Below are 10,778 nucleotides of genomic sequence, written 5' to 3' on the forward strand. Positions count from 1 at the left end.
TACGCATAATTCTGTAAAGATCCCCTTGCTTCACCTCTTGAGGGACAAGTTCCTGGAGATAGGTCTAGGATACTTTGTTGAATACCCTGAAAGAATTCCTCCAAATGCTAAGGCAATTATCAAACAGGCGTTCCTTAATATGGATAACATGTGCAATTGTCATTACTGAGGTTATTCAGGAGTTTTTTCACTTGCATTCCGTCCCTCCACAATTTTATCGAACTTTTTCCACAAATTCCCAGATCAGCTTTTACCTTACCAGGTTTTGGCTCTGCACTGTGGCACTTTCTGTTAGTGTTCCCTTGTGGAGGAGGCTGAATGGACAAGCTTACGCCTTGCACGTGTGATAATTGTTCTAGGCAAAGCACAATGCACTTTCTATTATTTTGCACGTTATATAAGTCAGTGAAAACTAGATTTCTGCTTCCATTATTGAGGAACGTTCGTCTATGTTCATATAGCGATGGTTTTAACTATTTGTACTCATTGGCCTCTACAGACATCTGTATCGCGGTAGCAATCTTTATAAGGGGCTCTATTGTGATTAGAAAGCGATATGAGTGAAATTTGCATAAGATTGCCGGGATGGATCATGTTAATCTTGCTTTCTGTTATAAGGGGGTAACATGTTGTTTTTCATTTTTTTTGCTGAATTTTTATGAATTGTAAAAACAAAATTATACTGTGAAACTTTTATGGTTCTTTGAAATGAAATAAAATTATTTTTGACTTTGACTTTGAACACCCTTATGGCCCAGTGAGAGGCACTAGGAGAAACTCACACTTCTTTCAGATGCAATTTCGAAGCACTCAATCTTACCTCATCATAAACCCCATCCACAACCTGAGTTCTCCCAAACACTTGGAGGCAACTTTGCTTGCATGATGCTGCTGTACAAGATTCATAAACTACATAAAAAATAAATTACTGGAGCACATCTGGGAAAGTAAAGTTCTCATAGGAAGCAGAATTGTATATACCATATAACATGAAGTCAAAAAGTGAAATATATCAGGGACTGCATTGCTGACCTCTATTACTTTTAGAAAAAATATTATTATTTGCAACATTAAGGGCATGAATATAATGGGGGCATATCTACAAGGCCAGGCGATAATTATCGCTCAGCGCTCTTAGTGCGAGGATAATTATCGCCAGCCAACACTGAATTTTATCGCAGAGATAGCGTGCTATCAGCAACGCTTATCTCCAAAGCGATAAAATTCAACACCCAAGCTGCCAACTGTGCGATTATCGCTGGAAATCCAGTGATAATCGCACAACGTTAGGCGAAAGCTTGCTGATAGGGCAAGGCAGACTTAGCCATGATATATACCTTCCTTAGGATATCATGGCTAAGTCAGTTGAAAAGCAGGTGTAAGGAAAGTAGCGATAACCATGGTTAGCGCTACTTTTCTTATCGCTATGCTTGTTAGCGAGTCCTTTGATAATTGGAGAAATGTCGGTTAGCGACATTTCTCCAGTTATTTCATGAAGGAACGCCCACTTTGCATCTCATTAGACATGCAGAGCTGGGCGTTCAGAAAACAGGCGCTAAGGCAAGGATTTGAGCGATAGCGTGACCTTGCTGATATAGCGATAAAATTATCGCCGCATTTCGGGCCGAAAACAGCCGCAAAAGCGGTGATAGTTTTTTATCGCCGCCTTGTAGATATTCCCCGTAGTTGAGATAATCCCATTGCGGTTTTCACCTGACCCTCACTGTCTATACCTCTGGCCTCAGCCATTACAGTACTGTGGGCTGCTTGAAACCTGAGAGGCCGGTATCATGCAAAATGTGTTTTGATACCCAAAGGAACTGCTAAATGTCCTACTAACTTTAGCAGACCCCCCTTCAGCACTAATCACACAAAACTGCTTACCATCCCACAATCCCCACAGCTGGGTCTCTGCACATGGCCCAACTCAATTGCACTAGTGATTGAAAGGGAGTGGCTTAGCAATCTCCAGGGCACAGTTTGTAGTTTCATTTGGGCCTCCTGGGGAGTTGAAATTTGTATGGAAAATGCCCCATGGGAGGAGGGAGAAGGGAGGTTTAGCAGCTCTAGAGTTTTAACTATACTAAATAATTTGCATCAGGGAGACAAGCATTTCCCATTCAAGTTTGGAGAAGGTAAGTTCTTCAAGAAGATGAAAATGAAAACTTTGGGTGCAGCCATTAGACTTCAGGACTAATTAGATGAGTCTTAGGAACCATATTACAGTTAATTTGCCCCCATTTGGAACTCCCCAGGTACCCTGGATTGCTTGCAGGATTGACTAGTAATTCCCTTGTAGATGCTGAAATAGACAGTTGGGGGCAACTTATCCAAGATGGAAGTTTGTTGATTTGGGAATCATTCCTCAAGAACAGATTACAAGCTGTCCAGCTTCCGCGATGACCAAACTCCCAATGACTTTGTTATGCAATGTGCTACACTAGCACTTAAAGAAAACTTTTTCAGCTTTGAAGGACAACTGTTTTGGCAAACCACTGGTACTTCCATGGGGAGTACCTGTGCACCAAGCATGGCCAACCTCTATATGCATAACTTTGAGATTCAACACATCTATCCTCTACATAATCCTTTCCATTATCAACTCAAACTGTGGAAACGCTATATAGATGATATCCTGGTCATCTGGGAAGGTGACCAGGAGTCTCTCGAAGACTTCTCTATATGGCTTAACACACGGGATACTAATCTGAGGTTTACTGGTGAGAATAACAACTTCTCCATTCCTTTCTTGGACCTCAGACTGTACCCTAAAGATGGGAGGATCCATACTGAGCTATATCAGAAACCGATGGCCCGTAATTCCTTGTTGAGTTTTCATAGCTTTCATCCAAGGGCATTACTTACCAATCTTCCAGTCGGTCAATTTCTTAGACTAAGGAGAAATTGTTCAGAACTGGTTCAGTATCATAAACATGCCAAGAAGTTGACTGAGGAGCTAGCTGCCAGACATTATCCAACACAACTGATAAAAAGAGCGGCCAAAAGAGCCCGTAACAACGACAGGGGGGCACTCCTGGAAACATATACCAAACCGAAATCAGATAGATTGGTGTGTGTGACAACTTTCAGCAACCTAACTACAAATGTTAAAAGGGCCATCAATAAGAATTGGCACATACTTAACACAGGCAAGCTGACACTGGATTCGCCCCTATTTGCATTGAAACGGAGCAGTAATTTACAGGATCTCATGGTACATACACGACCAAGAACTGTTGTACATCACAACAGCCAGTCAACACTGTGGAATACTAATCCTGTGATTGGTCACTTTCCATGTGGATCCTGTTCTTGCTGTCCCTTTACAAGTCATGTAACGGAGCTGGATATTCTACTGGGTGTTCCGTCTTAAAAGCCATCTGAGAGGTCTTAATGAGGATATTCCCTGGGGCTCTGTTTAACTTTTCCAGGTCCCCCACAGCGCTTCAATACATTTCTAGATGGCTAACAACACACAAATATGGGAGTAATCATGTTAATCATAGAGGGTGGATAACATTATGACTGATCCTCATTGAATCAATGCCAGCATAATGGTATGAGTCCTGTCTTTAGTCTTGATTTATATCAAATACATTCTGATCTACCTCTACATTCCCTATACATGCTGGTCTGATTTTTTATTTTATGGGATACACAGTCTTTAGTGTGCATCATGTACCCAATCACAAACATTGTGTAATTTTGATTTGGCATCTTGCTCTACATATGGAACTATATCTATGTAGTATTTCCATCTGTTAAGCCACCTAATCTAGATGTGTTACGTCGTGGTGGCACGGCCCCTTTCTGGTGTAGAGCTCTCAATCACTGATTCACCATCTCAGTACATTGTGGGCACACTAGCCATCTTGAGTGCAACTGATGTCTGTGTGTATGTTTTTTGAGCTTACGAGACTGCTGATATTGCTGTCTCCCGACTATTGTCCCCCGATCTTCTGTAGTGTAATTCACTATTTTTTGAATGACCAAGACTACATTTCCCGTGTTCCCTTGCAATTCTTCATGGCATGGCCCCGCTTTTGATGTCGAGTTCCATTCATGACAAATCAATCATTACACTACATTGTGGACACATTATTTATTTTCAGTGTGCCAGGATTGGCGTTTGTATTTTTCAAGTTAAAAAAAAACGGCGTACACTCTTGTATTTCGATCGTGTATAGCGTAATCCACTTCTAGCTCTATGACTAAAACTACACTTCCCATGATCCCTTGCAACCCGGACGTTAATTGTTCTACTTCCGGGTAGACGCATTAACGAAGGTGCATGGGTTGATTTAAAAACATTGTGAGACGCGCGGTCTCTCCCCCTTCGGTTGGTGCTCTGACTAGGACGACACGGATTAACTGAAGGTACTGGAGTGAGCGAGTGTGGGCAGCCGTTGATGGCTTGTGCGCTGTTTAGATAGGGTGATTATTGACCCTATTTGTGCAGTTTTTTACTGACTAAGCCACTACCAGTGAACGCATACCTTATAATCCTTAGGGCTGGATGTTCACGTGTAGCGCTATTGACCTACTCGCTTCTTTGGGATGCTGGGGTTAGCAGGTGCAATATCGCATACTGACGATTTTAATTGATTTTGCTTGTTGTTTAATTCATTTTTTATTAGCAGTAGACCAGAATAAACTGATCTGGCTATGTGCAGAGTATATTTAATCTCTCTACATTGCTGATAACATTTAATACATGTTCCACACCCCAACAGCTACACGTGACTATGTAGTGACTGTGAGTCACTCGTTTTTGGGACATGTGATTTACAAAGTCTTTACTTTTTTTTTTATTAATGTCCTGAATACTGTGTACTGTGTAAATAATAGATTGTGCTTGTCATAATGACATCTAATGACAGCAAATCCAATCTAGCAGTTTATTTGTCCATTTCTGTGCAACATGGGAGAACCATACTGAACCGGTCTTTTATCTTTCTAGTAATCTGTGCTCTGTAGCATCATTCTTCGCAAGGTAGAGGTAAACTAACATTACCCCTAGGTGAGTTTATACAATACATCGACTTACCTGTATGATGTTTGTTTTTCCCCCCTTTTTAATCACGTGTGCAACACATATCACGTGTGTGGTGTTTATTTTGGTGTGTGGAGGTTGACCTTAATGTTTTGGAAATGATACTGAATTTATCAACTATCTTTTTCCAGAGACACTGGACCGGACTGCAGCTGGTCCTTTTGTCATGTACACCTTACCAATGAGTATGGTCTGTAATTTATTTATTTTGGTTATACGAGCAGAGTGATAATATTGAGAGGTCCTGATGAATGCCGCGAACAAGTAGTCATCTGGCAGAAACATGTCGACCACCAATAACTAGGATATTTTGTCAATCCTAGATCACCTCATTTTAACTCTAGCTGATGGGAACTACTATTAAATTTGACTTTGTTACCCTGTAGCTAGTTTTATTTATCCACATTCTGTTTAAATTCACACTCTGCCCCTTACTCCCCCTGCCAACTTTGGTATCCCCATTAAAACACCTCACGCTCCTCTCTTGTCCCTTTTTGAGAGTTGTAGCCCACACTGTATACTTTGCGGTTACAGTGTGCAAGAGGGGACCCAATGATGAAGCATGTCACCCTCGGGTGAGTGAGGGTTCTCGTCTTTAAAAGAAAATATTTCTTTTGCCTCCCTTCTTTACACACACCCATTTTGCTTTTTAGGACAGTAGCATTTCATCACTTTTAGTGAGACACAGGCATAAATTTTACCAGTTCTCCAGTTGGGTAAATGCAGTGAGGCAGAGGAGCAGGAGTGATATATCCTTAGGACACCAGTTGCAAGATAGCTCTCCCAAGAAGAAAGAGGTTGCAGTATGGTATTGGGCGATAATTAAGGCTGCGGGTGGAGACATCACACTGGCAGATGAGCTTGACCTGAGGGCGCTGCAGATAACGAACAAGTGGCAAGTCTCTATGTGGGTTTCGTATGAAACAGTGAAATCTGGGCCTCTAAAAAGAATCATCTGCTTATGTTGCATAGATTGTATTGGCCCTAAAAAGGAAGTCGAAGTTTGGAAATTGAGCAGCAAAGAGGTGCTATAAATGCGGGCTTGAGAAGATGGGATGATGTGCAGTGTCCTGGCAAACAGCTCTTCTGGTAGGAAGTGGGTAAGGCTCTATGTGAAATAGTCAATAGAGAAATTAAGATAAGCCTCTTGCTAGTGATTTTTGGTATCCTGGAAGAGAGTGGGTCCACAATTAACCTGCCCAATAGACAGCGCTCCCTGTTATTGCATTTGTTTTTACTGGCCAGACGGGAGTTGTGTACGAAATGGGTCTCCCTGGTCTCCCCTGAGTTCACAAACTGGATATAATATGTGTTGCAGGTCAGCAAGTTGGATTCGAAACGCCTGTCAGATAGAGCAGCAGAGATGTGGTTGTGGGTGTAATGATTGTGGGAACGGCGGAATGCTACAAAGAGCGAAAATGGAGGTCTGGGCAGTCAAATGATTAGACGCAATGGCCAACATACTTAGGCTACTGGGGTCAAGGAGTATGTGTTGGAGAAGGTCTCACTCAGGTCGGAGTGCGCTTGCTGGATGGAGCATCATCAAGGTCTATTAAACCATATGCAAGAGAGATTTTTTACACTGTGCATCCTGAACTGATTTTCAAAGTTCTTTTAAATGTGATGATGTGGGAAAAGGAAGCACAATTGAAAAAAACAATTGCTGGGGGTCACACAATCTTTTAAGTTGGGAACCTGGGGTTGAAACCATGAATCCAGGTATTCTGATTTTATTCAGCCACTGAATAGGTATGCATTCTTTTAACCTTCTGCTCAGATGTCAATTTTTTTAGGACCCCAAGAACCATATCAATGAATTGCCTTGTGCCTCCCATACACTATCTTAAAAGTTGTTATAGATGGAGCAACATTACAGAAAAGTAATCACACGTTTTGGTTAAGCTGGGAAGCCGGTTTCTCTGGGTTAGAGACCTGCAACTAGTTTTGCCTTGAGTGCCACAAAAGCTTCTGACTAGCCAGTCACTAGAATTCATGCAATCAGATAATATGGACTTGAAGCAATTGAAATGGGACAAGGCGACGCCTTTTGTTAAAATTCTTGCAGTCCTAGAGATGTTAAATTGCCAACACAAGTTAGTAAGAAAGATTTAAAAATGATTCTGATTGGAAAAAAGATGACTGCCAGGGGAAATAGAGAGTTTTTTAAACCGACCGTGTCACTGTACCTCTCAGGTCCCACTCGACCAAGTGTCCAGAGCTACTTTGTCCTAGTATTGAACTTCCAACATAGATTCTACCTAACTAGACTGCAAACAGGCACACTTCACTTTTAGGTTGCTTTTCCCAAGATGGGCTTTTTGTTCCTAAAAGTTACCCAAATGCCCAATCAGTCCACAATGCATTTTATTCTTTTTTGTAACTTTTATAGGTAACAGGAAACAAATAGTTTGCCCATTGTTTTAAAAAGATTTTTTTATCATAAAGATGCTTTTAACTTTATCCCTAACCTTGGTAATAAGAACTTATGCTACAGAGTTTCTGTTTTTTATGCCATCCAAAGAAGAAAACAGCTCCCATATCATTTACCCTTAACAGTGAAAATTGATGTCAATTAATCATCCCCTATAGGAAGCTTCTGACAATGTTTTTCTTACTCATTGGCCATTGAGTTTGAATAGCTCGGTGTCTGGTGTCATGTGTTCTGTATTTTTAATCTGTCTAAGACCTGAGACCATTAGTTATCTATTCTTAAATAGGAATGTTTTCAGATCTTTGTATGATTTTATACGTGTGACTCTTTTATGGATACTTTTTTCCGAATAAGGATTTGTTGATTGGGTTGCCAAGACCCCCCTAAGCATCTACCATTGCCTGATAATGAAGTTGCAGACAATCTATCGCAAATTTTGTGTAAAGTTGCCTAGCAGACAACAAAAGGTTAATGATGTTACTAAGACACTTGGTTTCATAGGTCACCAAATCTCAGCAACTAAAGACTCAGGGTGTCCTTCGTGTTTTTAGGTCTCTAAGGCCCTCATTATTAGTGACCAGTGTTTGGGCCGATATTTATCACACCTGATAAAATCTGACTCCACAGTGGGTGAAACTCATCAGTTGTGGTAAATAGCGCCCAGTTATGTGTTTGTCCCCAGTAATGGGGAATACCAGGTGGATTTTGTGCTTAACATGACGCAATCTGCATGTCCAGGTAATTACTAGGCATTTTTCACCCAATTTATGGCATGTTTGACTGGCAAAAATGTATTTGGGTAAAACTGCAGGTGAATGGTGTCAGTCGCCAAACTTATAATTCTAGTATGTGCAGCAACAGATGTTATCGCACATGCCAGAAGTATCTAGCCCACCAATAGTTAGGGCCCAAGGTTCTCATTCTGAAATTCTGTGAAGTACCTATTTGGATAGAAATAAGAGGTTCCCTCTGAGTTGGTATTACAAGAAAAGTGCACTTGGCACATTTCACCAAATAAACCTGGAGAATTCGTCCCCAGAAAACCAGTGGCGTAGCGGGGGGGGGGCTGTGGGAGGGGGTGTCTGCCCCAGGCAGCATGAGTTTTCGGGACTCCCCCTACCTGCGGCCATTGCGGGACGCGCAGGAATCACCAGCACCTCCCCCCACCCACGCTCTCACCTGCAGCCCGCACAGGAATGGTCAGCAGCCCCCACCCTCTTACCGGTGGCCGGGCAGCAAACCATTTACCGCCATGAGTAGCTACGCCACTGGAAGGTGCAGAAATCATGACATACCTGCAGAAATTGGCGCTGTAGCGCTGATTTTCTCGGTATTAACCCAATTCATAAGGAGCAAAATGTATTTCTGTGGTAATTTCCCATCATCAAATTATTGTTCCTTGCAGTATTTTTAAAGCGAAATTACTGAACCAGGGCCATTCACTCTCCGTATGAGGGCCTAAATGCTATTGAACTTTAATACTTTCTCTCCTGATTTCAAATGTGCTTGCTTACTTTTACCGTCATTCAAAGTTATTTTTCTTTCAAATGTTTATAACGCAGTACAGTCCAATCCCACTCTTGGGTTACATCAGTTGGAACAGTTTGCGTTGAATGCCCTCCCACAAACATACAATGGTGAGATTCTTATCACACTGGTCGTGGGTAATTATAATACCCATTTCAAACTCCTTAATAGATTATATTCAATTTTTTTCCTTGAAAATGAAGTCTAGGGAATCCCCTTCTTAATGTGTTATTTTCTATCTCCTCATCATAAATGGTACCTCAGTTGGCTAATATAGTCCTCCAACCTATCTAAAAAGCGACCATTTCCCACACATTCCATTTATAAGCTACCATTGGGTGTGCTAAGCCTCTATAACTCTAGCTGAAAGTACAACCCAGTTTTAACCGCCTAACAGCGACATCACCTAACAGCGACTGTTACATGTATATACTTGCTTACTGTGCTAGCCAGCAATAGCTGATGGAATTCTGCCTCCATTATTTGCCATTGGACTCAAGCTGCACCCTACTGTCGAGGCCCACATAGGCCAAAACCAGCCTGGGGTTGTTTGGAGGGGGGCCAGCCTTGCAATCTGGACTGGGCTCTTCCTATTGGACCAGGGTTGATTCGTACATGGCTGGTTCTTGTCTGAGGCTTCATTGTGGACAAAAGAAAGATGGATTGTATTGCGACAAAGAATAATTACTAGTGGTTGAGATTAATTTAAGCAACCCACCCATCCCTTTTCTGTTTCCACTAATACTTTTTTTGGGGCAGGGTTTGCCATACAATACTGTTAGATACATTTAAACTGAGTCACGATTTCCCTAGGGGATATGTATTACTAGCCTTGGTGATGTGTGCCAAGAATGTGGCCACATGACTTATGCATGTGACAAATAAGCAAACATGTTGGTAATGGCTTTAGTAGCTTTGTTAATAGTGATTTACACTGATATTTTTAAAATCAGCTATACGCAAGACGATTCATTCGGCACGTAGGCACAATTTACACAAGTCACACATGTTTTGTGTGCTCATATAAATTGGGCCCATTCGCGTTACAGCATTGAATGCACTCTTACTCATCACTCTACAAAAGAACACATTCCCCACTGTTCAGCCACACCACCAAAACATCGACTGTATGCATGCGAGTGTGAAACAAGGGACACTTCACGTGTGATTAAATTGGAATTTCCTGTTTACTAACCGGTAACCTTCAATAATCCTAGTCCTACTCATCCCAGGCAGTACTTGTGAAGTGAAGACTCACCTTGGACAGGAAACTCCAGAAAAAGGCTGGGAACAAACAAAATCCTTGCCCACCACCATTAGGGTCCATAAATAGGCTGGTGTTTCAAGCTTCCTTCTGACATACAAAGTGCAGACGAAGGCTGAATAGTTTGGGGAGGGATGCGTTGTCTCCTCCTCCTAATTCCTCAAGCTGAGACAGATAATTCCAAGGCGTTGTGGAGTTTACGCAGTAAGGCACTAGGGGAGCAATGGGCTATGAGGGTAGCAGAGGGAGATGACAACCCTACATCCCAAGTCTGAGCTGTTTCGATGCCAGACATGGGTAAGCATCAGAGTGAACACCTCTTGGTAATCAACTTCCACCTGCTGCCACTCTATATATTGTGGCATTGGTCAATGCCCCCCAGTTAGGTTTCTGAGACCAGCCAACAATAGAAAACTAAAGTCACTCACTGGATTCATGTGAACTTGGTTGGCAAACATTACTATTTTGATGACATTCCGCTTGTGCGTGAAGAAGGGCGGCTT

This window comes from Triturus cristatus, chromosome 11 (genome assembly GCF_964204655.1).
Source record: "Triturus cristatus chromosome 11, aTriCri1.1, whole genome shotgun sequence".
Lineage (NCBI taxonomy): Eukaryota > Metazoa > Chordata > Amphibia > Caudata > Salamandridae > Triturus > Triturus cristatus.